Source organism: Elephas maximus, chromosome 9 (genome assembly GCF_024166365.1).
Source record: "Elephas maximus indicus isolate mEleMax1 chromosome 9, mEleMax1 primary haplotype, whole genome shotgun sequence".
In the NCBI taxonomy this organism is placed as follows: domain Eukaryota; kingdom Metazoa; phylum Chordata; class Mammalia; order Proboscidea; family Elephantidae; genus Elephas; species Elephas maximus.
In genome coordinates, this window is record NC_064827.1 from 30,222,713 (window position 1) to 30,249,838 (window position 27,126).

The window sequence follows — 27,126 nt, forward strand, 5'->3', positions numbered from 1 at the left end:
TCTTGGTTAGCAGCTGTAGCACTTAACCACTACGCCACCAGGGTTTCCTGACAAAGATTAAAAAAAAAAAAAAAAAGATTAGCTACCAAAAATCTCATGCAAACAGTGATGATTATTAGAATCATTCCCTTTGAAATCAGGAACAACATCATTTTTGCTCCTCCATATTTTACTGGTAATCCTATCTGACACAGAACCAAAAAAAGGGGGAAAAGGATAAGAAAATTGAAAATGAGAAAGACATACGCCATTTATTCACTTACGGTATGACTGTCCACATAGAAAAACAAAAAGACCTATACAGAAAATTTACTGGAATTAATAACTTCAGGAAGATGGTTAGAAATAATACCAATACACAGAGGTAAGATACATATCTACATAGCAGCAACAGGAAATATTTTTAATACTCCATTTATAATAGTAATAAAAATATTAAAGTACCTAAGAATAAACAAAACAGTAAATTAGCTAGACCTTTATCAAGAATTTGTTAACACTTTGAAGACATTAAAGAAAGCCTAAATAAACTGATAGAGATACACTAGGTTCATGGATAGGAATACTCATCACCTACAGATTCAATATAATTTCGATCCAAATCCCAATGAAGCTTTTCAAAGAACTGAAACTGACTCTAAAACATGTACGAAGGAAAAGAACATTATAGGACCTGTCACACTATGTACAAAATCTTATTACAAAACGATAGCAATTAAAACATTGTGGTAGTTCTGCAGAGATTGACACACTGACCTGTGGAACAGAATTGAAAAGGAAAAAATAAAAAATTAAACAGACTCATAGACATGAAAATCTGATGTTTGACAGGGTAGGCACTGTAGAGATCATTGGAAAAAGCAAAGACAACGCAATAAAATATCCTGGAACTGGTTTTCTATATAGGAAAAAATTTAAATTAGACTCTTACCTCATACCATACATAATATCGGTTCCAGATGTTTGAAAATATTTAAAGGTTACACAAAATGTCTAAATCATTTTGGGGTGAAAAAACATACAGGGGAGTATCTGCATGACCTTAGAACCATAAAAGATCTGACTACATTAAAATCAAGAATTTCTGTCTACCAAAAGATACCAAACCATAAAGCTTATAGTGATGGCTGCATCACATGGGAAACGTAATTAATGTCACTGAATCATACAAGTAGAAATGGTTGAATGATAAGTGTTTTGTCATATATACTTTATATCAATAAAATTTTTCTGAAAGTTACATAAAAAATGTTCAAAATGAAAACAAAAGATAACATAAAGTGAAAAAATAAGCCACTAACTGGGAAAAGACAATCTACAGCAAACATAACCAAGAATGCATTCATATCTGCAAAATAGAAAAAGACCTCCAACAAATTAAAAAAAAAAAAAATGAGAAGGTGCAAACAAGCACTTCACAGATGAAGAAACATAAATGGTCACTAAAATATATGCTCAGTCTTGTTAGACACGTATATAAAATTAGCAGTAGAACTAATATTCAAGCCTAGGTAGCCTTATTACTAACTGGTGAAATACAAAACAAGATAACAAAAGTTTATTACTCTATCCCTACTAAATGGCCAGAGATGAACAAGTCTGACAATAAAATAGGGCAATGGGAATTCTACACTTTGCTGATACAGGAGTCTAAATTGTTACAAAACCAAACCTGTTGCCGTTGAGTCAATTCCAACTCTTAGCAACCCTACAGAACAGAGTAGAACTGCCTCACTGGATTTCCAAGAAGCATCTAATGGATTTGAACTGCTGACCTTTTGGTTAGCAGCTGTAGCTCTTAATTGTTACATCTACTATACAAAATAATTTATATACAATTACTATAAGAAATAATATAAACCTAAATATGTGAATGCCCTATGAACTAGCAATTTCATTTGTAGGCATATATCCTAGAGCCAGTGTTTCTCTAAATGTAATCAGCAGACCAGCAGCATCAGTATTTACCTGGATGCTTCTTAGAAATTCAGATTCTTAAGCCCCATCCCAGACCTAGAGAATAAGAATCTCTGCAGTGAGGCCCAGGAATCTGCATATTTACTTGCTGCCTCATTGATTCTCATGTGCCGTAGAGTTTGAGATGCACTGATTCAGAGCAGTGTTATTCAAAGTGAGAACAGCAATATAGTGGAAATACCACTGTTTACAGGAAATCAACCAGAATAATATAAGACAGATTGAATCCCATGTAGTAAAGGTAAGCATTGCTTTGTGAAACTTTGGTCTTAGCTTGTCTGCGTATTTATATATACAGTTACTTGGTCATGACGGAAAACATTTCTTACTGTGGGTCGCTGTCGTAAAACTCTGAAATCCACTGCCCTAGTGAAACTCTTGCTCATGTATATTGGAGACCCTCATAGGATGGTTGATGACTGGATTGTTCACAGCAGCAAGAATAAAACAAAATAAAAAGGGGTAGTCTAGATATCCATCCACAAGAGAACGAATATGCAAATTATGGTACAGACACTCCACGGACTTTTACATAGCAGTGAAATAAAAAATATGCAATAACAAGGACAAGTATGAAACGGTGGTGCGTGAAAAAGGCAAGTCATAGAAAGTTACATGCAGTATTATGCCATGTTCATAAAGATCAAAAAATTTTAAACTATGTTTAAAAGCTCTGGAAAATTTAGGATAGTAGTTACTACATCTGGAGAGAGGCAAAGGGATCGACTAGGAAAACAAACACAGCCTGAAGGGCACTAGTTACATTCTAACTCTCATTCTTAAATTGGCTGGTAGGTTTATGGTGCTTGTTTTATAACTTAGGTATAAAATGCATATGACCCTCATACGTGTCAATTATAGTACAGTAAGATTTTTACGGAGTCCCTGGGTGGTGTAAACAGTTTTAATCCACTTGGCTGCTAACTGAAAGGTTGGAGGTGTGAGTCCACCCAGAGGTTCTTTGGAAGAAAGGCCTGGTGGTACACTATCTGAAAAAATAAGTCACTGAAAACCCTATGGCGCACAGTTCTGCTCCGACACACATGGGGCCTCCGTGAGCGGGAATCCATTTGACAGAAAAAAAAAGCTCCAACTTCCTAATGTCAGAATCTTTGTCTAGTTAGGGAAATTCAGTGGATACTTACTAGCTGCTATAAGCAACACACACACACACACAAATATATATAGTCTTATCTAATCTTCTTGAGAATCCTGTGTGGAAGGTATTTGGCAAAGAACAAGCAATCAATATGCAGTGGGTGAATACATGCTTGAATAACTTTATAATACAAATAGCGAGTTTGATTATATGCTATAATACTATAGTTTGTTCTACCCACAGGAGTAAATGAAATAACATAGATGATTAACTCTCTTAATAGTAAGGAGTTGCTGATTTATTCTTATCTTTTGTGCATTCTATTATTACTGAAAGGATAATGAGAAAAATACTCAAGTGAAATCAATTTTTACCTGCAAGTATCTGATCAAAGTAGAAACAACAAATTATAGGGTGGAATTAGCTTATACAAGATTTCTGTATTATTAGACAATTTCCATTTTACCCTTTAAAGCAGAGTTAGCTACATGTGGGGCACCCAGCACTCTTCAGGGTAGGGGGAAAACAGAGCTGTAGTAATACAAGAAAATAAATTGCCAAGGTTAAAGAAAACAAACTTGTGACACATTTAGTCTATGCACGCTAATAAGAACTACAGTTTAAAAAGCACAAAGTCAAAACCTTTTTTTAATGAAATACATATTAACATAAGTGAACACACTAGAGGAAATGGCTGCCTTGCGAAATTATTTCCAGCCTTCACCAAGAACTATATCCTTACACAGGGCTCCTAAAAATGTATGCTTTTTCTTTGGTTTTTCTAAAATTTGATTCACTGTTGTATCCCCCAGTGCCTAGAATAGTGACTGACTCCTCAGAAGTGCATAATGTGTGTTTGTCTTTGAATGAATCTACAGACTATTGAGCATTTACTACATAGTAGGCACCTGGGGATGTCCGAAAATATGTTACAGTCTTCATTCACACAGAACATAATTGATTAAAAATGAACAAAACGTGCCCTCCCTCTTCCTGAACAATTCAGTCCAAAAGCTGTTAGTTTCAGATAAGCAGAGTGTGAGGCAATAGTTGGCGAAAGGGCTGGGAGAAGTATGGATGCAATGGCTCAGAGTCATTAAACGGAGTTGCTCTTTAAAGAAATGGCTGAGTCCAAAGCCAGAGCAACAAAAGTACAATACGAGCCAGGAACATGACTTTTGTAGCAAAAATAAAAACATATGCAAAGAGTGACCAGAAAACAACAAAAGGAAAATATTAGCCCAAGAGACAAAAAGGGCCACATAAACCAGAGACTCCATCAGTCTGAGACCAGCCAGTACCTGGCTACCACCAACGACTGCCCAGACAGGGAACACAACAAAGAGTCCCTGATGAAGCAGGTGAAAAGTGGGGAGCAGAACTCAGATTCACGTAAAAAGACCAGGCTTAGTGGTCTGACTGAGACTAGAAGAACCCCCAAAGACATGGCCTCCAGACTCTCTGTTAACCCAGAACTAAAATCATTTCCAAAGCCAACTCTTCAGACAAACATTAGACTGGACTATAAGACATAATACTTGTGAGGAGTGTGCTTCTTAGTTCAAGTAGACACACGAGACTAAACTGGCAGCTCCTGTCTGGAGGCAAGATGAGAAGGCACGAAGGGCTAGGAGCTGGCTGAACGGACACGGGAAACTCAAGGTGGAAAGGGGAAGTATGCTGTCACATTTATACGGATAGCAACTGGGGTCACATAACAATGTGTGTACAGATTTTTGTATGAGAAACTAACTTGAGCTGTAAAATTCCACCTCCCAAACCAAAACCCATGGCCATCAAATTGAATTCAACACATAGCAACCCTACAGGACAGAGGAAAACTGCCTGGTAGAGTTTCCAAGGAGCACCTGGTGGATTTGAACTGCCGACCTTTTGGTTAGCAGCCGTAAGACTTAACCACTACACCACCAGGGTTACCAATTTTCATCTAAAGCACAATTAAGAAAAAAAAAAAAGACAGACAAGGCAGGTTGAAGAGGATCCTACCGAACCAATCAAGACAATTTAAGCATCAAAATAATGATAGTAAGGGATTATAACCCATTGAAAAATACATATAAATCCATTAATCCATGATGATATAATATACACTTGAATAACTTAGATGAGGAACATGATATTTACATTTTCTCAAAGTACCCTCCATAAAATACTTATTACTACAAAAAGAGGAATTTTATAGTGAAGAAGCCTGACAGACACCATCTTAATAAATTAACATCAGCAGTAATGGTACAATGGAAATCATGATCATGTGATAGGGTACAATGAGAAGAACCTAGTATTACTTCCGTGATGTTCCTGCCAAAGATGCATAACCTGACTCTAATCATGAGAAAATATTACATGAACCCAAACTGAGAGACATCCTCGTAAATAAATAAAAAAACCAAACCCAGTGCTGTTGAGTTAATTCCGACTCATAGCAACCCTACAGGACACAGTAGAACTGCCCCATAGAATTTCCAAGGAGCACCTGGCAGATTCAAAGTGCTGACCCTTTGGTTAGCTGCTATAGCACTTAACCACTACGCCACCAGGGTTTCCATCCTCATAAATAAGTTCCCTGAAATCTTCAAAATTTTCACGTTCATAAAAGTCAAGGAAAGACCAAAGAACTGTTCTTGATTGAAGATGTTAAAGAGACTTGATTTAAGAGCCCCAGTGGAACAACAGTTAAATACTCATCTGCTAACAGAAGAGTCAGCATTTAGAACTCACCAGCCAGTCTGCTGGAGAAAGAGGTGGCTATCTGCTCTCATAAAGAGTATAATCTAGAAAATCCTATGGGGTAGTTCTACTCTGTCACATGGGGTAACAAGTCAAAATTGACTCCACGGCACCTAACAACAACAACAACAAAGAGACTTGACAACTAAATGCTACACATGATTCTATACCAGACCTTTTTGCTCTAAATAAAGGACATTACTGAGACAATCTGTAAAACTTGAATGGGATCTGAGGATTAGGAGGCAGTCATGTATCAGTGTTAATTTCCTGATGTTGATGGTTATATTGCAGTTATGTAAGAGAATATCCTTGTTTGCAGGAAAGAAACACCAAAGTATTTAGGGATGACGGAACATGCTGGCAACTTATTCTCAACTGATTCAGGAAGCAAAAATTTTTTGTACTATATTTGTAACTTTTCTATAACTTTGGGATTATTTCAAAAATTTTAAAAATGTAAAATAAATAGTAGTGTTCGGAACAGCCCATGTCTCATTCCATGCACAGTGGACTAAGGGACCCTTGGGACAGCATTTAAATCAGAGGAGCGAGGGTGTCCAAGAAAGGCCCTCAGTCTGTTCAATTCACTCCACTTAGCTCTCTCCAAGGACCCATATCATCCTGAGCAGAACTAAATTGCACCATATTCTTCCAAGAAGAATCTGAACACCATCCCAAAAGGAACCAAAGCTTCCTTATACAAATCAAATTTGTCAGAGAAATCAGTGTTTTCCTAATATAAGGAGAAGCAGAGGTTTGCTTTCAAGAACGCCAAGTGAAGGTGCATTTCTAACACACACAAAATCAAAGCAAATGAACAACTAAAATCACACGTGATCGGATCCTCAGAGCCTGCTTGGAGTAGGATGGGGCAGGGTCCAACTGTAGAGTTTCTGGCACTCCACTATAAGAAGCGGATGGCTAAAGCACTACAGCTTTTTCTCCTAAAAGCATACCAGGGCATTCTGAACTGACAGCTAGGAATTTGTTTTTTGTTTTTTGTTTTTTTTTTTAAAGAACTTGGCCTGGGTTGTTTTAGTCCTCTGCGAAGAAGAGAATTCATTATCCCCTGAAAACGGACTGAGGTTTAGGGACTGGTAGAAAGCAAAAAAGCAAATGTTCACTCATTGTACATCCAGTATTTGGCACTCATGTGGCCCACACTAGGTACTCAAACATTTTTAAATGAAAAGGACTTCCTTTGGATAAGGTAAGCACTAAGCTAAAAAATTCTTCTGGAAGGAAATTTTTGGTTTTGTTTTATTAAACATTCAGAGCTGCCTGGGCAGGAAGTGGGAGGAATGAAGGAAAGTATCCAAAGCAAGAAGGGATGGGGTGGGGGGACGTCAAGGCTCAGAAAGGTATATTAGAACTTGATTTTCAGGACCCAGAAACATCAGTTTTGTTCAGCGAACCTCAGTCTACGAAACAAGAAACAAAAGGATAGAAATCCATCTGAAGTTTTCCAGAACTTGAATGGCACCTTCGATTTCCTGAGCTTGTCTTACCTGTACTGGATTCAAATACTCTAAAACAGTTTTAAATCATGTATCCAGATTTTGGCGTATGTGTGTGTGTGTGTGTGTGTGAGTGTGTGTGTGTCAGAGAGAGAGAAAGAGAGACAGAATACCAAGGTATCAAAGCAACTTCCCCCAAAAGAGGCAGCAAGTCAGGCACAGTAAGCTGATTCTAATAAAGTTATTACCATCCTATTTTCCAACTCTAGGAGATAATCTTTGAGGTGACTCAAAGAATCACCACAATGTCATGACTTACTTGCATCTCTACCTTCAGGAATTACCAACTTATTTGTTGACTTTATTATAGCCTTTTTCGTATGCTGGCTAATGCCAAGGGAAACCACTTCTAAATTCATGCATACCCTTGCTGTCCTACTGACAAAAAAATGACCCCAAAATTATGCTTGCCTTTAATTTAGGGAAAAGGAAAACCTAAGCAATCCCCGTAGATAGGTTGATGGTGACTTAAAATGTGTGTGTGTCTGTCTGTCTGTCTGTGGGTGGGGAAATTTCCTAATCATCATTTTCTCCACGCAAAGTGAGTTTGCAGAAGAGCAATCTGTGTTATACAAAGAACCTCAGTCTATGAAGCAAGAAGGAAAAGGATAGTTTTTCGCTGCCAATAGCAAGTAGGCTGTGCTTGTCTCTGCTCCACTATAGAAGCTCCCCTAGAGCTTGTCTTGAAGAAGGACCCTTACTCGATGCTATTTTTTGGCCCTAAGGCAACTAAGAGAAGTGGCCATGGGAATGTATTTGAGTTTGAATTGCTCATCTTCTCTGAATGCACTTTTTTAAAAATTTTCATTGTGCTTTAAGAGAAAGATTACAAACCAAGTCAGTCCCTCAAACAAAAACTTATATATACCTTTCTATATACTCCTGTCAATTTGATTCTTGTGTGTTCCATCTGGCGAGGTCCATGTGTATAGTCGCCTTTTATGCTGGTGAAAGAAGGTATTTGCAATGAAGAAGTTGTTAAATTCTATCACTCGATATCTGACATTATTTCTATCACCAGGGCCATATTTTCCAACTACCGAGGAATCAAATTGACTACATCTGTGGAAAGAGACGATGGAAAAGCTCAATATCACCAGTCAGAACAAGGCCAGGGGCCAATGGTGGAACAGACCATCAATTGCTCATATGCAAGTTCAAGCTGAAACTAAAAAAAATCAGAGCAAGACCACAAGAGCCAAAAGATGACCTTGAGCATAACCCACCTGAATTGAGAGATCATCTCAAGGACAGATTTGTCGTATTGAACACTAGTGACGGAAGACCAGATGAGTTGGGGAATTACATCAAGGACATCAAACATGAAGAAAGCAAGAGGTCATTGACAAGACAGGAAAGAAAGAAAAGACCAAGATGGATGTCAGAGGAGACTGAAACTTGCTCACGAACATCAAGCAGTTAAAGCAAAAGGAAGAAATGATGAAGTAAAGCAACTGAACAGAAGATTTCAAAGGGCGGCTAGAGAAGACAAAGTAAAGTATCACAATGATATGTGCAAACAGCTGGAGATAGAAAAGCAAAAGGGAAGAACGCAATTGGCGATTCTCAAGCTGAAAGAACTGAGGAAAAAATTCAAACCCTGAGTTGCAATAGTGAAGGATCCTATGGGGAAAATACTAAAAAATGCAGGAAGCATCAAAAGAAGATGGAAGGAATACACAAAGTCATTACACCAAAAAGAATCAGTCAACGTTCAACCATTTCAAGACATAGCATATGATCAGGAACCCATAGTACTAAAGGAAGAAGTCCAAGCTGCTCTGAAGACACTGGCGAAAAACAAGGCTCCAAGAACTGATGGAATATCAATTGAGATGTTTCAACAAATGGATGCAGCGCTGGAGGTGCTCACTCATCTGTGCCAAGAAATATGGAAGACAGCTTCCTGGCCAACTGACTGGAAGAGATCCATATTTATGCCCATTCTCAAGAAAGGTGATCCAACCGAATGTGGAAACTATAAAATAATATCATTAATATCGCATGCATGCAAAATTTTGCGGAAGATCATTCAAAAACATATACAGAAGTATATCAACAGGGAACTCCCAGAAATTCAAGCTGGTTTCAGAAGAGGACATGGAACCAGGGATATCATTGCTGATGTCAGATGAATCCGGGCTGATAACAGAAAATACCAGAAGGATGTTTACCTGTGTTTTACTGACTGTGCAAAGGCATTTGACTGTGTGGATCATTACAAACTATGGATAACATTGCGAAGAATGGGAATTCCAGAACACTTAATTGTGCTCATGAGGAACCTTTACACAGATCAAGAGGCGGTTGTTCAGACAGAACAAGGGCATAATGATTGGTTTAAAGTCAGGAAAGGTGTGCGTCAGCATTGTATTCTTTCACCATACCTATTCAGTATGTATGCTGAGCAAATAATCCAAGAAGCTGGACTATATGAAAAAGAACGGGGCATCAGGATTGGAGGAAGATTCATTAACAACCTGCGTTATGCAGATGACACAACCTTGCTTGCTGAAAGTGAAGAGGACTTGAAGCACTGAAAGTGAAGAGGACTTGAAGCACTTACTAATGAAGGTCAAAGACCACAGCCTTCAGTATGGATTGCACCTCAACATAAAGAAAACAAAAACCCTCACAACTGAACCAATAAGCAACATCTTGATAAATGGAGAAAAGACTGAAGTTGTCAGGGATTTCATTTTACTTGGATCCACAATCAACAGCCATGGAAGCAGCAGTCAAGAAATCAAACAATGCATTGCATTGGGTAAATCTGCTGCAAAGGACCTCTTCAAAGCATTGATGAGCAAATATGTCACCTTGAAGACGAAGGTGCACCTGACCCAAGTCATGGTATTTTCAATCGCATCATATGCATGTGAAAGCTGGACAACGAATAAGGAAGACCAAAGAAGAATTGACACCTTTGAATTTTGGTGTTGGCGAAGAATATTGAATATACCATGGACTGCCAAAAGAACGAACAAATCTGTCTTGGAAGAAGTGCAATCAGAATATTCCTTAGAAGCAAGGGTGGCAACATTGTGTCTTAAATACTTTGGACATGTTGTCAGGAGGGATCAGTCCCTGGAGGACATCATGCTTGGCAGAGCACAGGATCAGTGGAAAAGAGGAAGACCCTCAACGAGGTGGATTGACACAGTGGCTGCAACGATGAGCTCCAGCATAACAACAATTGTAAGCATGGTGCAGGGCTGGGCAGTGTTCCCTTCCGCTGTGCATAGGATCGCTATGAGTCGGAACCAACTCGACGACACCTAACAACAACATATACTCCTAATTGCTCTCCCTCTAATGAAACAGCACACTCCTTCCCTCCACTCTCTATTTTCATGTTCATTCGGCCACCTTCTGACCCCCTCTGCCCTCTCATTTTCCCTCCAGACAGGAGATGCCAACATAGTCTCATGTGTCTACTTGATCCAAGAAGCTCACTCTTCGCCAGTTATCATAATCTCTCCCATAGTCCAGACCAATCCCTGTCTGAAGAGCTGGCTTTGGGAATGATTCCTGTCCTGGCCTAACAGAAGGTCTGGGAACTATAACTTCTGGGGTCCTTCTAGTCTCAGCCAGATCATTTAAAAAGACCATTTAGTCTGGTCTTTTTGTGACAATTTGAGGTCTGCATCCTACTGCTCTCCTGTTCTCTCAGGGGTTCTCTGTTACGTTCCCTGTCAGGGCAGTTATCAGTTGTAGCTGGGCACCATCTAGTTCTTCTGGTCTAAGGCTAATGTAGTCTCTGGTTTATGTGGCCCTTTCTGTCTCCTGGGCCTATAATTAGCTTGTGTCTTTGGTGTTCTTCATTCTCCTTTGCTCCAGATGGGTTGAGACCCATTGATGCATCTTAGATGGCCATTTGCTAGCATTTAAGACCCCAGACGCCACTCTCCAAAATGAGATTCAGAATGTTTTCTTAATAGATTTTATTATGCCAATTGACTTAGATGTCCCCCAAAACCATGGTACTCAAACCCCCACCCCTGCTACGCTGGCCTTCAAAGCATTCAGTTTATTCAGGAAACTTTTTTTGCTTTTGGTGTAGTCCAGTTATGCTGACCTCTCCTGTATTGTGTGTTGTCTTCCCCTCCACCTAAAATAGTTCTTATCTACTATCTAATTAGCGGAAACCCCTCCCTCTCTCCCTGCTCTCGTAACTGTCAAAGAATATTTTCTTCTCTGTTTAAACTATTTTTGGAATCCTTATAATAGAGGTCTCATACAGTATTTGTCCTTTTGCAACTTGACTAATTTCACTCAGCATAATGGCTTCCAGATTCCTCCATGTTATGAAATGTTTCACGGATTCATCATTGTTCTTTATCAATGCGTAGTATTCCATTGTGTGAATATACCATAAATTATTCATCCATTCATCCACTGATGGGCACCTTGGTTACTTCCATCTTTTTGCTATTGTAAACAATGCTTCAGTGAACATGAGTGTGCATATATCTGTTCCTGTAAAAGGTCTTATTTCCCTAGGATATATTCCAAGGAATGGGATTACTGAATCATATGGCAGTTCTATTTCTAGTTTTTTAAGGAAGCGCCAAATCAATTTCCAAAGTGGTTGTACCATTTTACACTGCCACCAGCAGTGTATAATTGCTCCAGTCTCTCCACAACTTCTCCAACATTTATTATTTTGTGTTTTTTTGATTAATGCCAGCCTTGTTGGAGTGAGATGGAATCTCATTGTAGTTCTGATTCTGCATTTCTCTAATGGCTAATGATCGTGAGCACTGCCTCATGTATCTCTTAGGTACCTGAATGTCCTCTTTAGCAAAGTGTCTGTTCATATGCTTTGCCCATTTTTTAATTGGGTTATTTGTCTTTTTGTAGTTGAGTTTCTGCAGTATCATATAGATTTTAGAGATCTGACACTGATGGGAAAAGTCATAGCTAAAAACTTTTCCCCAGTCTGTAGGTAATCTTTTTACTCTTTGGGTGAAGTCTTTGGATGAGCATAGGTGTTTAATTTTTAGGAGCTCCTAGTTATCTAGTTTCTCTTGTGCATTGTTAGTAATGTTTTGTATACTGTTTATGCCAGGTATTAGGGCTCCTAGCATTGTCCCTATTTTTTCTTCCATGATCTTTATCACTTTAGATTTTGTATTTAGGTCTTTGATCCATTTTGACTTAGTTTTTGTGCATGGTGTGAGGTATGGGTCTTGTTTCGACATCCAGTTATGCTAGCACCATTTGTTAAAGAGACTGCCTTTTCCCCATTTAACTGACTTTTGGCCTTTGTCAAATATCAGCTGCTAATATGTGGATGGATTTATGTCTGGATTCTCAATTCTGTTCAATTGGTTTATGTATCTGTTGTTCTACAAGTACCAGCCTGTTTTAACTACTATGGTGGTACAGTAGGTTATAAAATCAAGTAGTGTGAGGCCTCCCACTTTGTTCTTCTTTTTCAGTAATGCTTTACTTATCTGGGGCCTCTTTCTTCCATATGAAGTTGGTGATTTGTTTTTCCATCTCATAAAAAATGTCACTTTAACTTGAATCGGAATTGTGTTGTATCTATAGATGGCTTTTGGTAGAATAGACAATTTTACAATATTATATCTTCCTATGCATGAGCAAGGCATGTTTTTCCACTTATGTAGGTCTCTTTTGGTTTTTGCAGTAGTGTCTTGTGGTTTTCTTTGTATATAGATCTTTTACGTTTCTGGTAAGATTTTTTCCTAAGTATTTTATCTTCTTTGGAGGCTACTGTAAGTGGTATTGATTTGGTGACTTCCTCTTCCTTTTAATGCATTTTTAACAGAAAACTAGCATTTCTCTCATTATGGAAAGAATATATAAGAATGAGACCCAAAACCTTAGCTGCATGTATGCCTTGCTTCACCATCACTTCAGCATTTGATGCCTCAGCTTACTGATTTGTAAAATGAGAAGCTTGATCTACTATATCAAAGAATCCTTCCAGCTATAAAACTGATTATTCATTTAACAGCCATGAAAAAAAGCACTGACCCACTTGCTCAGAATCTAAACCTACTACTACTACTACTAATAATAATAATAAAAGTATTATTGGTCTTTCCCCATACTAACAGTCACTGTGCTAAATAGTTCTTGTGCATTCCCTCAAGTCATCCTCAGTTATTATGTCCTGGTAGATGTCACAACATCCGATTTTTCAAATGAGGAAACAGGCTGATACAGGTTAGTAATTCATCCAAAGTTATACAGATACTAAGCACCAATGCCAGCATCTGATTAAAAAAAAATGTGTTTCATAACTGTCTGAATTTTAACTGGTGTGCTATACTCACTTCACCAAAGAAAATCTAGATAAGTACCCATAAAATTAAGCAGGAAAGCTACTACACATCTCAACGATTTATATAAGTTTCGTTATCTGCTTCAAGGCTGACTAATCAATTATAGCATTTAACTTAGTGCCTGTAAAACATTCACAGCCTTGTGCTGATCTGAAGTACAGAGACATATACATCTTTGTTTTTCATATCATCAGTCAAAATAAAGATTTGACTTTAACACAATTTTTTTAATGAAAAAGAAGAAAAAAGAACAGAAGCTCAAATAGAATGCATGCATATAAGCTATAAAAATCTCTTCAGGAGAAGAATAAAAAAGAAGCTATACTGAACACTATAAAACACTGATGAAAGAAATTAAAGAAGACCTAAACAAATGGAAAGACATCCCATGTTCATGGATTGGAAGACTTTGTATTGTTAGATGTCAAAACTACCCAAATCAATCTATAGATTGATTGCAATCTCTATCAAATCCTGACAGTCTTTTTTTGCAGAAATGGGAAAGCTGATCCTAAAGTTCATATGGAATTGCAGTGGGTCCCAAATAACTAAAACAATCTTGAAGAGGAAGAACAAAGTAGAAGCACTCACATTTCCCAATTTTAAAACATACCCTGGTGGCATAGTGCTTGAGCGCTATGGCTGCTAACCAAAAGGTGAGCAGTCTGAATCTACCACGCGCTCCTTGGAAGTCGTATGGGGCAGTTCTACTCTGTCCTATAGGGTCACAATGAGTTGGAACTGACTCGAAGGCAACTTTTTTTTTTTTTTAAATAAAGCTACTGTAATCTAAAAAATATGGTACTGGAATAAGGATAGACATATAGACCAAGTGAATAAAACTGACAGTTCAGAGATAAACCCACACATCTATGGAAGCTAGTTTTCAATAAGTGTTCCAAGTTCACTCAAAGTACAAAAAATAATAATAATGTCTTCAATAAATGGTGCTGAAACAACTGGATCTCCACATGCAAAAGAATGAAGTCAGATGCATACCTCGTAGCACATGCAAAAAATTAATTCAAAATGGATCAATGATCTAAATGTAAGAACTAAAACCAAAAAACTCTTAGAAGAAAAAAAAGAGGTAATGCTTCAGGACCTTGTTTTTCACAAAGGATTCACAGATATGACACCAAAAACCTGAGCAACAAAAGAAAAAAATATGTAAACTAGACTTCATCATAATTAAATTTTTTGTGCATGAGTGGACTTCAGCAAGAAAGTGAGAAGACCTACAGGAAAATGTCTAGAGCTAATAGAGGAATTTATCAAAGTTGCAGGGTACAAGGTCAAAAAACAAAAATCAGTTGGGTTTCTATACACCTACAATGAGAAACCTGAAAGAGAAATTAGGGAAACAATTCCATTTACAATAGCATCTAAGAGAATAAAATACCTAGGAGTAAATCTATCCAGGGACCTGAAGGACCTATTCAATGAAAAGTATAAAACTTCTGAAAGAAATTAAAGAAGACTTAAATAAATAGAAAGATGCTCCATATTCATGGATAGGGATCTTAATATTAACAATCTTAATACTTTGAAGGAAACCCTGGTGGCATAGTGGTTAAGTGCTATGGCTGCTAACCAAAGGGTTGGCAGTTCAAATCCACCAGGTGCTCCTTGGAAACTCTATGGGGCAGTTCTACTCTGTCCTATTGGGTCGCTATGAGTCGGAATTGACTCGACAGCACTGGGTTTGGTTTTTTTTGTTTTGTTTTTTTAATACTGCTAAGATGTCAGTGCTACCCAAAACAATCTATAGGTTTAACACAATCTCAATCAAAATTCCAACACCCTTCTTTACAGAAACAGAAAAACCAATCCTCAACTTTATATGGAATGGCAAGAGGCTCTTAATAGCTAAAGCAATGTTGAAAGAGAAGAACGAAGTAGGAGGACTCACATTTTCTGATTTTGAAACATACTATAAAGCTACAGTAATCAAAACAGCCTGGTACTAGTATAACAAAAGACACATAGCTCCATGGAATAGAACTGCAAGTCCAGAAAGAAACCCACACATCTATGGTCAACTGATTTTTGACAAGGGTGCTAAGTCAATTTGATGGGGAAAGAAGAGTCTCTTCAATAACTAGTGCTGGGAAAACTATATTTCCACATATGAAAAAATGAAACAGGATCCATGCCTCACACCATAAACAAAAACAAATTCAAAATGGGTTAAGGGCCTAAGTGGGCAAACTAAATGGCAAAATTCTTAGAAGAAAAAGCAGGAGCAACACTGTCAGGCCTAGTATTTAACAATGGATTACCTAATATAATGACAAAAGCACAAACAGCAAAAGACAAAATAAATGAATAGGACAGACCTCATAAAAAAAATTTTTTTTCATAAAAATTAAAAATTTTTGTTTATCAAAAGACTATAAAAAAGTGAAAAGAGAAGCTATTGACTGGGAGAATATCTTCAGAAACCATATACTCATCAAGAACCTAATAACCCAAATATATATATATATATCTCAACAACTTAACAAAAAGACAAATAATCCAATCATAAAATGGGCAGAGGACTTGAATAGACACTTTACCAAAGAGGACATTCAAATGGCCACCAAACACATGAAAAGATGATCAACGTCATTAGCCATCAGAAATATGCATTAGCCACCAAAAATACTCCCACTAGGATGGCAAAGATGAAGAAAAAAAAAACAAGAAGACAACAAATGCTGGCCAGAATGTGAGGAAATTGGAATGCTTACCCATCACTGGTAGGAATGCAGTATGGTACAGCTACTGTGGAAAGATGTGGCGGTTCCTCAAAAAAACTAAAGACAGAACTACCATATAACCCAGCAATTCCACTCCTGGATATATGGACCTAAAAGTTGAGACTTAAACTGTATACCAATGTTCATGGCAGCACTATTCACAATAGCCAAAGGGTGCAAACAACCTAAACGCCTATCAACCGATGAAAGGATAAACAAAATGTGGTACACGTACATACAATGGAATACTACTCAGCCGGTAGGATAAATGAGGTCTTGATGCATGCTACCATACGGATAGAGCTGGAAGACATTATACTAAGTGAAATAAGTCAATCACAAAAGGACATTGTATGATGTTACTTATAAAAAAAAAAGAAGAAGAAAAGACAAATGTATACAGACAAAGTTTATTAGTGGTCACCTGGGGCAGGAGGGAGGGGTAAAGGAGTGGTTAATGGTGACGGAAATATTGCATTGATTAAGGGTAGGGTTGCCCAGCCAATTATTGTATTTGCTGTCAACAGTTGAACACCTGTAAAAAGTTGAATTGGCAAAAACTATGTAACAGATACATTTACAACAATGACAAAAAAAAGAGTAGCTGCTGAGGCTGATTATGTACAGTGAAAAACCTCCTGGGATTTGGCTCCTTGGTTTGGAGGTTTAGGGCAATCGTTTCGTAGGACATCACAGTTAACTGGCCTAATAAGATGTTTAGTGCCTCTGTTCTACCTCCTAGTTCAATGCATAGTGCCTAGGGTCTTAAAAGCTTGCAAGCAGCCATCTAAGGCACAACAATTGGTCTCTTTTCGCCTGGAACAATGGAGGATGAAGAAGAGTCAGGAATAGGAGGAAGAGATGGAATGTGTGGCTAACTGCCTCCAAGAACAACTGCCTCCTTTGCCATGAGACCAGAAGAACTGGATCATGCCCGACTACCATTACTGAACATTTTGATCAAAGATTTCATAGAAGAATCTTGATTAAAAGGGGGAAATGCAAAACATAATATCAAATTCTCATGAACTCCAGACTTCCTTGAGTCATGAAGGCTAGATGAACACCTGAAACTACTGCCCTAAAATAATCTTTAAGCCTTAAACCAAAAAACTAAAGTCTTCTTAAAACCAAACAATTACCTTAACTAGTAAAAACTGCCTGCCTTGAACATCATATTCTTTTAAGAACTATCTATGCAGGATCAAATCGACAACAGGAACTTCAAAGATTAGATGGAACCTTAGGAGGCAGTGAATTTTCGTTAACGGGGAGGAACAAATCAGACAAGGAGGGTGAGAATGATTACACAATTGAAGAATATAATCAATACCCCTAAATGCCACATGTAGAAACTTCTGAATTGTTGTATATTTTGCTGTGTACATATTCTCAATAACAATAACAAAATAAATAAAATTATAAATAAATATATATATAAAAGTGAAGAGATAACCTATAAAATAAGAGAAAATATTTGGTAACCATATGTCTAATAAGGGAATTAAAAATAGGAACTCAAACAGATACTTATACGCCAATGTTCAGTGAAGCAATATTCATCATAGCCAAAAGGTAGAAACCACCCAGGTCTCTATAAGTAAATAAATAGATAAGCAAAATGTGGGATATTCACACCATGGAATATTATTGCATTGTTCTGATTGTGCTACAATATGCATGAACCTTGAAAACATTATGCTGAGTGAAATAAGTCAGATACAAAAAGACAAATATTATATCATCCTACTTACATTAAATATCTAGAAAAGGCGAAAACGGACAAAGTTTATTAGTGGTAATTGGACTGGGAGAAGGGAGGTATGCGGAGTAATTACTTAAGGAGTACTGAGTTTGTTTGTACTAGTGAAAAACTTTTGGAAATAGATAACGGTGATGATATACATGAAGAACTAAAATAAAGTAATCCAGATAGTTCAAAACCTATGCAATTTATGTTTAACATGTTATGTGCAAAATATAAACACTCAGTAAAATCTTATCTACATAAAAGATATAATGCAAAATACTGACAATGGTTATAGTTTTTAGAGAGACTATCACAATTTCTTTCCTTTTTTCTCCTATGTGCTAGGCACTGTAGATAACACCAGTCATAAAGTCTGGAACTCACACTCTAGGGACTTGTGCCACTTGAGGCTGAAGAAAGCCACATCAAGGAGTTAAGAGTACCTGGAAGAACTCCTAAATAAATGCAGTGTTGTTATTGTTACCTGATGTTGAGTTGGCCCCCAACTCATGGTGACCCCATGCACAACAGAATGCCATTGTCCTATGCCATCACCAAATGGGTTTGTGGTTCAGACTGTTATGATTCATAGGGTTTTCATTGGCTGATTTTTGGAAGTAGATCACCAGGCCTTTCTTACTTATCTTAGCTTGGAATATCTGCTGAAACCTGTTCAGCATCATAGCAACATGTAAGCCTCCATTGACAGGTGGCCACTGCACATAAAGTACACTAGCTGAGAATCCAATTCAGGTTTCCTGCATGGAAGGTGAGAGTTCTACCTCTGAACCACCACTGCCCTCTGTAAGTGTAGTAGTTTGAAAATATACTTGCCTATATATTTCTTATCTTCCTTCTGACACAATGTGCACACTCTATCTCACTTCCAAGATCACTGGGTGTTTTTGAGTAGATCCTCTGAAGGGCATTATTTATACATGTTAATGAATAACCTACTTTGGTATAATAAGTTCAACAGACACCTCACGGTCTTTGACACAATTGGTTGGTATAGACTGGGTCTCTACTAGGAGGGGAGTTCAGGTGGGATCATATGTTTTTACCCTTGTGTATTGTCCCACTGTCTAAGAATTCTCACTCAGAAGCCTTGTGGTGACATATTATTTCTCCTTGTATTGACATATTTTCTCTCTCCTTGGACCACCTTCTTTTTTTGTTCCCTTTCTTTTCTTTCTCTTAGCTGCCCCCCCTCCCCCCAAGGGAATAGGGGAATGGCACTTTCCCTCGGAACTACAGATTCTCAGTTTTTAGAACTGGATGGGACTGTAGAAGTCTTATCTAGACCGATGACTTTTCAATCCCTGCACTGAAACCACATTTTCACCTGATAGCAGTGAAATGAGAAATAGATGAAAATGAAGTAAATGTTTCATAAAGCTAAGCTTAATTCGACTGATTCTGTATTGGAAGAACCAGTTGCTATCAGTTATTTTCTTAGTTTTGCTTTTCTAGAAACTTTGTATTTTCTAAGGTTAGCATATATTTATTTTAAAATCAAGAAATAAAATAGATTCCGTCTGGAAGCTAAAACATTTTCTTTGTAGTAGAATACCATTATTAGTCAAAGTGTTGTGATAGAAACCTTTCATTTTCACCTTTCCAAGTAACAAAAAATCATGGCTTAACCCAAAGACTAATAAATCTGTAGAAGCCAGGCTCATAGAGATCCTATAGAGTAGAACTGCCCCATAGGGTTTCCAAGGAGTGGCTGGTGGATTTGAACTGCCGACCTTTTGGTTAGCAGCTAAGCTCTTAATCACTGCACCACCAGGGCTCCAGACAACAGAGGCTGTTTCAATAAATACAGTAATTATTTGCTTACTGCTTAACTATGTACTACATTTTATTTAATAACCACCACTGCAAAGTAGGGGATATTATGCTCATTTTAGAGTTAACGTCAATCTAGATAGAACCCAACCCGTTGCTGTCAAGTCGATTCCAACTCATAGTGACCCTATAAGACAGAGCAGAACTGCCTCATGGAGTTTCCAAGGAGCACCTGGTGGATTCAAACTGCAGACCTTTTGGTTAGCAGCCATAGCACTAAGCCACTATGCCACCAGGGTTTCCAATCTAGATAGAGCCCAAAGTAAATTAGCAGCAAACCTAAGAACTGAACTCCTGCCTTCCGACTTCAAATCAAACATTCTACTACACCATGGTTGTGTCCTTTGTGTAATAAAGGTGTACTGTATTAAACCACCTATCATCTACTCCCACTTCCCAACATGGAACACAGGTATCTACATCAATAGTCTCAGAGATTCATTTTTTAAACTGTTACCTTCAGACACTGATTAGTGCCTGGTTTCCCTGTAACTTATGGAACAAGAAAAAGTCAGAAAATAAAATGCTAACTATAGCCTCCCTTCCTCTTCTCCCTACTCCCTACCCCCAAAACCTATTTTTACTTAATATTAGATAGAGTATGAACCCAAAAATACCTGGCGAGGAAAACCAAAATAGGCAAGTAACTTCTTTACCATTCTAGAAGCGAGGAGACAGACGCAGATACATTAGACAATTTTGGTGTGTGAGCTCTGAAACAACTACATGATGAACTACCTGAGTGAGCCAGGAAGGGAGAGAGACATTGAACCTACAGTTTTCAATTGTAGTATTTTAATATTTAAAAAGAGAAAGAATTATTCTTTTTTTTTTTTTAAGTTCTCCAAGAGTTGCACCCTTGCATTTTTTCCTTTTCTGTTCACTTCTTGTTTTCTTGGCTTTTCAAGCGGCGGTAGTGGGGATGGAGCTAAGTGGTCATTTCTTTCAGGTATCACAGCATTTCCTTTCAAGACTGACTTAAAGTGCCTACAGTTAAGAGCCTCCTACACAGAGGAAGCTAAATTCTACTCCTGGCAGGTCTGCAGAAAGAAATGTGGTTAATCTCTCAATATGGACAGCTGACCACTCAGCAGAGCCTTTCTCAGTATACTCTCTAGGAACGTCTACTTGTCCCCTTTAGTTTTCTTTTAGCCTTCACTCGACTTACACAATAAGAGTATTTGAGCTTTAGGCTGAGTGAGAAGGGTGCTCCTGTTTTTCCCCTCCTTACATAAAAGGTAAACGGGTGGTTGGGATGAAAGGAATGAAGAAACACTGTTTTTACACTACATAAATATTTTTGTGCGTATATTCAAAAGCCTGTAAGTATCCTACTACAATCAACTTATGTGGCTTTCAGAAGATATTAAACCATGAAACCTCTAACTATGCTGAGTGACATAAATAATTTTCTCTCATGATCATGCTTTCCCCCCAAAGAATTTATGAAATCAGTGTTACATTTGGAATCAAGGCTCACACTTTGACATTCTATTCATCATTGATGTGTATGTTCCACTTTGACGATTTAATTTTTCAGGCTTGGCGGGGCAGGGGGCGGGGGCAGGCAAAGCTATAAAAAGGAGAGGAAAATGCAAAAAACAACAGACAACTCTGAGAAACAACCAAAGAGATGAGGCAGACTTCTTGACCCTACATTTATTTAAATAAATCACCTTTGATCAGTGTTAGTAAAAAGCAGCAGAAGCATCCTTTTATCTTTGGAGACAGACAATTACAGGATGATATATATTAGAAGGAAACCCGGGTAGCATAGTGGTTAAGAGCTACGGCTGCTAACCAAAAGGTCAGCGGTTCGAATCCACCAGGTGCTCCTTGGAAACCGCATGGGGCAGTTCTACCTTGTCCTACAGGGTTGCTATGAGTCGGAATAGACTCGACGGCAAGGGGCTGTATATCAGAAAATAACAACAAGAACCAAAAAAAAGCACACTAAAAAAAAACATACCCAAAAATCCAATGAAGCTGTCCCATAACAGCCACTGGGACAACCTTCCATGTATTATTTTGAGTCATTTCAAAAATAAGCAGCCAGCTATCCAGCTCTGGGAACTGTCGAGATGAGTTCGCCACAAAAGCCACTTAGATTTCCAGAAGCCAAAGTCTTGACAAATCAGTTCCTAAGTACATAATTTGTAACACATCGGAAATAAGCCTGAACACACAGACCTTGGTCAAAGAGGCGGCGGTATCTTTTTGTAACCTTTCCAAATCTAAGAATGTGGGAAGAGTACTCATAAATTTAAGTAGAAACCCAGACACTTAGACTATTTCCAATTTAAAATACATTAAAATATAGTCTCTGAAAGGAAATGAAAATGGCTTTTGAACATATGAAAAGATGCTCATTATCACTCACAAAGGAAATGTGAATTAAAAATGAGATACCATTTTTCACTCATCAGTTCAGGAAAAGAATGTTAACAAATCACCATGTGGAGAACTAGGCCCTCTCACACATTGTTGGGGCAAGCATAGAGTCATATAACCTCTTTGGAGGGCAATTTGTAAATGTCTATCAAAATTTAAATCCCACTTTGCCTTGGAGCCACATTTCTACTCTTAGGAATGAATTTATCCCATGGATATACTCATCCGCATGCACAGACAACTATGTACAAGATTAGACAGTACAGCATCCTTGGTGGTCTGGCGGGAGGCTCATCTTTCCCTGTACATCATTTTTTTTTTTTTTTACCTGTTCAAGGGGAAAAAAAATGAAGGGAGAAGAATGTGATCTGACAGCTTGGAAGTTAGGAGAAGTGTTCTGAACTTCCCTACCGAAGGAAATATTAAACCACCCTACACACGATTCATTCTAGAATTTTGCAATGTAACGTTCAGATAGCTAGACTCAACTGCATTCGTGAAAGCTCCTTATCATAAGAGCCCTTTGGCACTTTAACAACGAAAACCCCTTGATGGGGGTCTACTGTGGACTTGAATTCCATTTCATGATAAGCAGTGTTCTAAAAAGATTGCAATTTATTCCTTATAAAAACAGATCATATATAATGTAACTGTCACTCTGAGAAACAGAACTACATTATGCTGCGACTTGATGCAGAATGAAAGCACGTTCCCCATGTCTTCTTCAACAAAACTTGCCAAATGGGCGTCTGAACCGTCCTATTGAAACAGATGGCGTCTGAACAGAATTGGATTTCTGCCTATGGAAACCCTAGTTTCAACAACTGCTGTGGTTAGTTTTAATTTTCAGTCCTCAAAATTAACTGCTTGCCAGTGATTCAGAAATAGATTGAACAACATGTTTACACTTTGCTCCGTTTAACTGAGGAAAGAAAGGAAGAAAGAAGGGAGGAAATAAGGAATGAAACCACCACCTCTACTACCGTCCCATAAAAAATGGCAGAACCAAAGGAAACCAAAGGAAAAAAAAAGTGGCTGTAAAATAAACTCATTACTCCAAAGACGCTTGCCCCTTTTGTGCCTTCATAACCGAAGCATGAGCATGCAGCTACCTTGCTGAACATAAAACTGCAAAATCTAAGGGAACATGTAGCTTTAAGAAGACTTTAATATCTTAGAAATTTAGAGTTAAGAACAATGGTCATTTTTCTAATGAAAGCTCACATCTTAAAAAACAATATTCCAAACAGACCTGAAGTTAGAAGCAAAATCTAAATGCCGAGTGTAAACTATTTGAAGAAAGATACCGTGGGCTCATCTTCTTTAAACACTACACATGGCTGTCCATTTGCTGGTCATACTAACTGGTGCTAAACATGCTTTCCTGTGAATGAATCTAGAGTAGCTTACACTAAATAATATTAAATAACCTTTTCATCGTATGCTTAAGGGCTTGATATAAGCATTTGTTGATCTTCTAAATTAGTAATCAAGGGAAAAGGAACTAAAGCTCAAAGTATCTATTATATGCCACACACCATGGTTATGCATTTCCTACGAGGAAACACCACTGTGTCCATTTCACAGCTGATACGCTGAGATTCAAAAGATGTAATAACTTTTCCAGGGTAAAGCAGGTAGAAGATGAGATGACAGCGATGAGGCTTGTACTTAAAGAGGTTTTGACTGCAAAACTCCTCCAATGACACCACCAGACAGGCAAGTTAGTACAAGGATGAGTCTTAGTTATAGCATACAGTATCACACACACACACACAGCCAACCTCCTAAGGAAAAACTTATCCTCTGTCAATTCCTCATGTTGGAGTAATGAATGTCAAACCCTTCTGCACTGTTTTTCAGTATGGCTTAATTCCAATTACTAAGAAAGTGATTAAGTGAATAAAGAGAATCATGGGTCATCTATTGTGATCACAAACACTTCTTAAAATCTTGACAACTTGATGAGCACAATTTGAAAATCAACAGTCAAAAAAGGATCCGTCAGCTCATTTTTTAAAATGGAAAACAAACAGAAATATCTCAGGGGACCTGAAAGATATTTCTCCATGGGGTACAGTCGGTTCTTTCGCTTATTTATTTATTTATTTTACAGTTGGTTCTTTCACTTAAAATTGAAGGACGAATACATTATATCAAGTCTTGCCTTCGAAATTTGTTGCTCACCCCTTCTGTGTCCCAAAGAAGAAAAAAAGATCTCATAATAAAAGAAATCCCTTCCCAGAAACTCTTGGATCATTCTTTTCCATTTCTCAGAACTTACCAGGATAGGTTGCATTAATAGTGACACAGTGGGACTTAAAAGTTAGGGAAAAAAACAACACAAAGTAGTAAAAATGAGTAAGTAAAAAAAAAAAAAAAAGTTTATTAGTCGATTGTTTTTTCATATTTCTATAGAAAGCTACTTTAACTGTCCCATATGAAAGGGACAGAATCTACGGAATTATTAATTTCGATAAATTTTTAACTATTCATTTTGCCATAAAATTCACTAGAATCATTCCATTAGAGAACTTATGTCAGATAATTAGGGTGCTTGAATATTTCATGTTTCAACTTATTATTATGAGCTGCCAAGGACCAGTATTAGTAAGAAAATATCTGCAGCCTTCACACAGCACTTAAGGAAACACAAAGAAGGAAAGTCAGAAGTCAAGGAGGATAATTCTGAGATAAAGGCTGAGTGGGGCAAAAGACTAGAACCTACTAGAGGATTTATCAGGAAGCGGTGCTGCACTCTGCTGCATTATCGCTGACCTGTGACCTCTCTTCCAGCATACAATCAGCCCTTGAGGACCCTGGGACTAAGTGGTTGTTTTAAAAAGTTCTTGTGTCATATTTACTTTTTCCTACAACTCTTATCAGAAGCCCACGTACTTAAGTTCTATAATTCGCACACACAAATTGCTTACCCAACGACATACCCAAGAGGGATAATCAGAAGCGGAAAATGCCACCATCATAAAAAAAGAAATGATAATCATCAGGATTTAAAGGGGCCAGGTGATTGTTAAAGGCACAGTCATACCAAAATACCATCAACACTGTGTTCTTGTTAACTGTAAAAACCGTAAAATAAGGCTTTTGAAAATAGCTTCCTTTATAAATATGTAGTAAGTTCCCAACTTTAAAATGAGCTATATTACAAAAGCCCATTTTTTCATGAAGATGCATTTCCTCAAAGGATAATACTATAAATGGCGGTTCATTTCTGAAGCTGGCCTGCCAACAGCTACTTAGCCATATTATATTGACATACAGTATAGTGAGGAATGAAATGTGATAGAAAGTACTGAAAATGCTTCAAGTGCATATTAGTAGTTCAGCTGAAAGGGTAGGAGCCTAGGAAAACAGAATAGGGGAGCACACGAGGGGCTCTGAACCTTATAAAAGACCTGGGTTTTAACCTGACTCTACCATTTACGAGCTCTGTGACCTTCGACAAGTTATTTATCCTTCTTGTGACCAAAGTTCCTAATTAATAAAGAAGAAATCTTACAAACTCATCCACTGCATCACACTTAGAAAAAAAAAAAAAAACCTAAAAACTGGCACTAAGCCTGGTGAAATATATACATAGATTTATTTTTCTAATAAATTCTCTTGAAAATATATAATTATCAGTTAATAATTATATATTACCCTGTTGACTAGTCTTCTTTATCAATAATAAAGTCAAAACAATACATGTCCATTTATATAAGCTATTGTTGTTATTCGGTGCCGTCAAGTCAGTTTTGACTCATAGTGACCCCACATACAACAGAAGGAAACACTGCCCAGTCCTGCACCATCCTCACAATGGTTGCTATGTTTGAGCCCACTGTTGCAGTCACTGTGTCAGTATAACCAAAACCAAACCAAGCCTGTTGCCTTTGAGTTGATTTAGTCTCATAGCGCCCTATAGGACAGAGTAGAACTGCCCCATAGAGTTTCCAGGGAGTGCTTGGTGGATTCGAACTGCCGGCCTTTTGGTTAGCACCCGTAGCACTTAACCACTACGCCACCAAGGTTTCCTGTATAAGCTACAGTGGCTAAAAATCTATTATTTAGGCTTTATAATTCAAAAATGTCTTATTCTAAATATGAAATAGGTGATGAATCCTGACTTCAGGAAACTATTATTTGAAATTAAACCAGCTAGAAAGTAAGCTTTGGCACTGTGGCTCATTCCTAATTCAAGGATTTATAAACTGGGGTCCAGAAATGGACTCAGAGGTTCCACATAACCTAAAATACTCACACAATTGTTTAAATGGGTGATTTCTTTATGAGAGGTTCCATAGCTCTCCTGAGGTTCTCCAAGTGGTTGTCTATAAACCCTTAAAGGAAAAGAACTTCTGTGCTACATAAAACCCCTCTTTCCTATAAAATCCTCAGGTAGAATTTATCAGTGAAATGAAGTATCTTGAGCGGTGATGTTGTACACTATAATTTTATGAATGCAAAACTGTAAAATATTTCAACACAAACAAAATGAAGGGAATCATAAAGAACACTGCCCACATAAGATGGCATAGGAAGTTCATCTGAAATAGGGGCTGATGATACACCAACGGTATCCACTTTAAATAGATTTTGACCAGTCAATAGCATTCATCTTCATAGCTGACTTGGGTGCAAACATTCCATATATTTATGTTTGCAAGAAATGCCGTTTAAAATCGTTCTGCACACTAGCCAAACCACATGGGCAAAAACTTAC

General features: G+C 37.7%; 1 protein-coding gene across 3 annotated transcripts in view; it reads right to left on the minus strand.

Annotated features, from left to right (window-relative positions):
- The window catches only part of MLLT3 (MLLT3 super elongation complex subunit), a 298,768-nt gene that overhangs the window by 91,995 nt on the left and 179,647 nt on the right, over positions 1-27,126 (minus strand). The gene's annotated exons all lie outside the window — the stretch shown is intronic.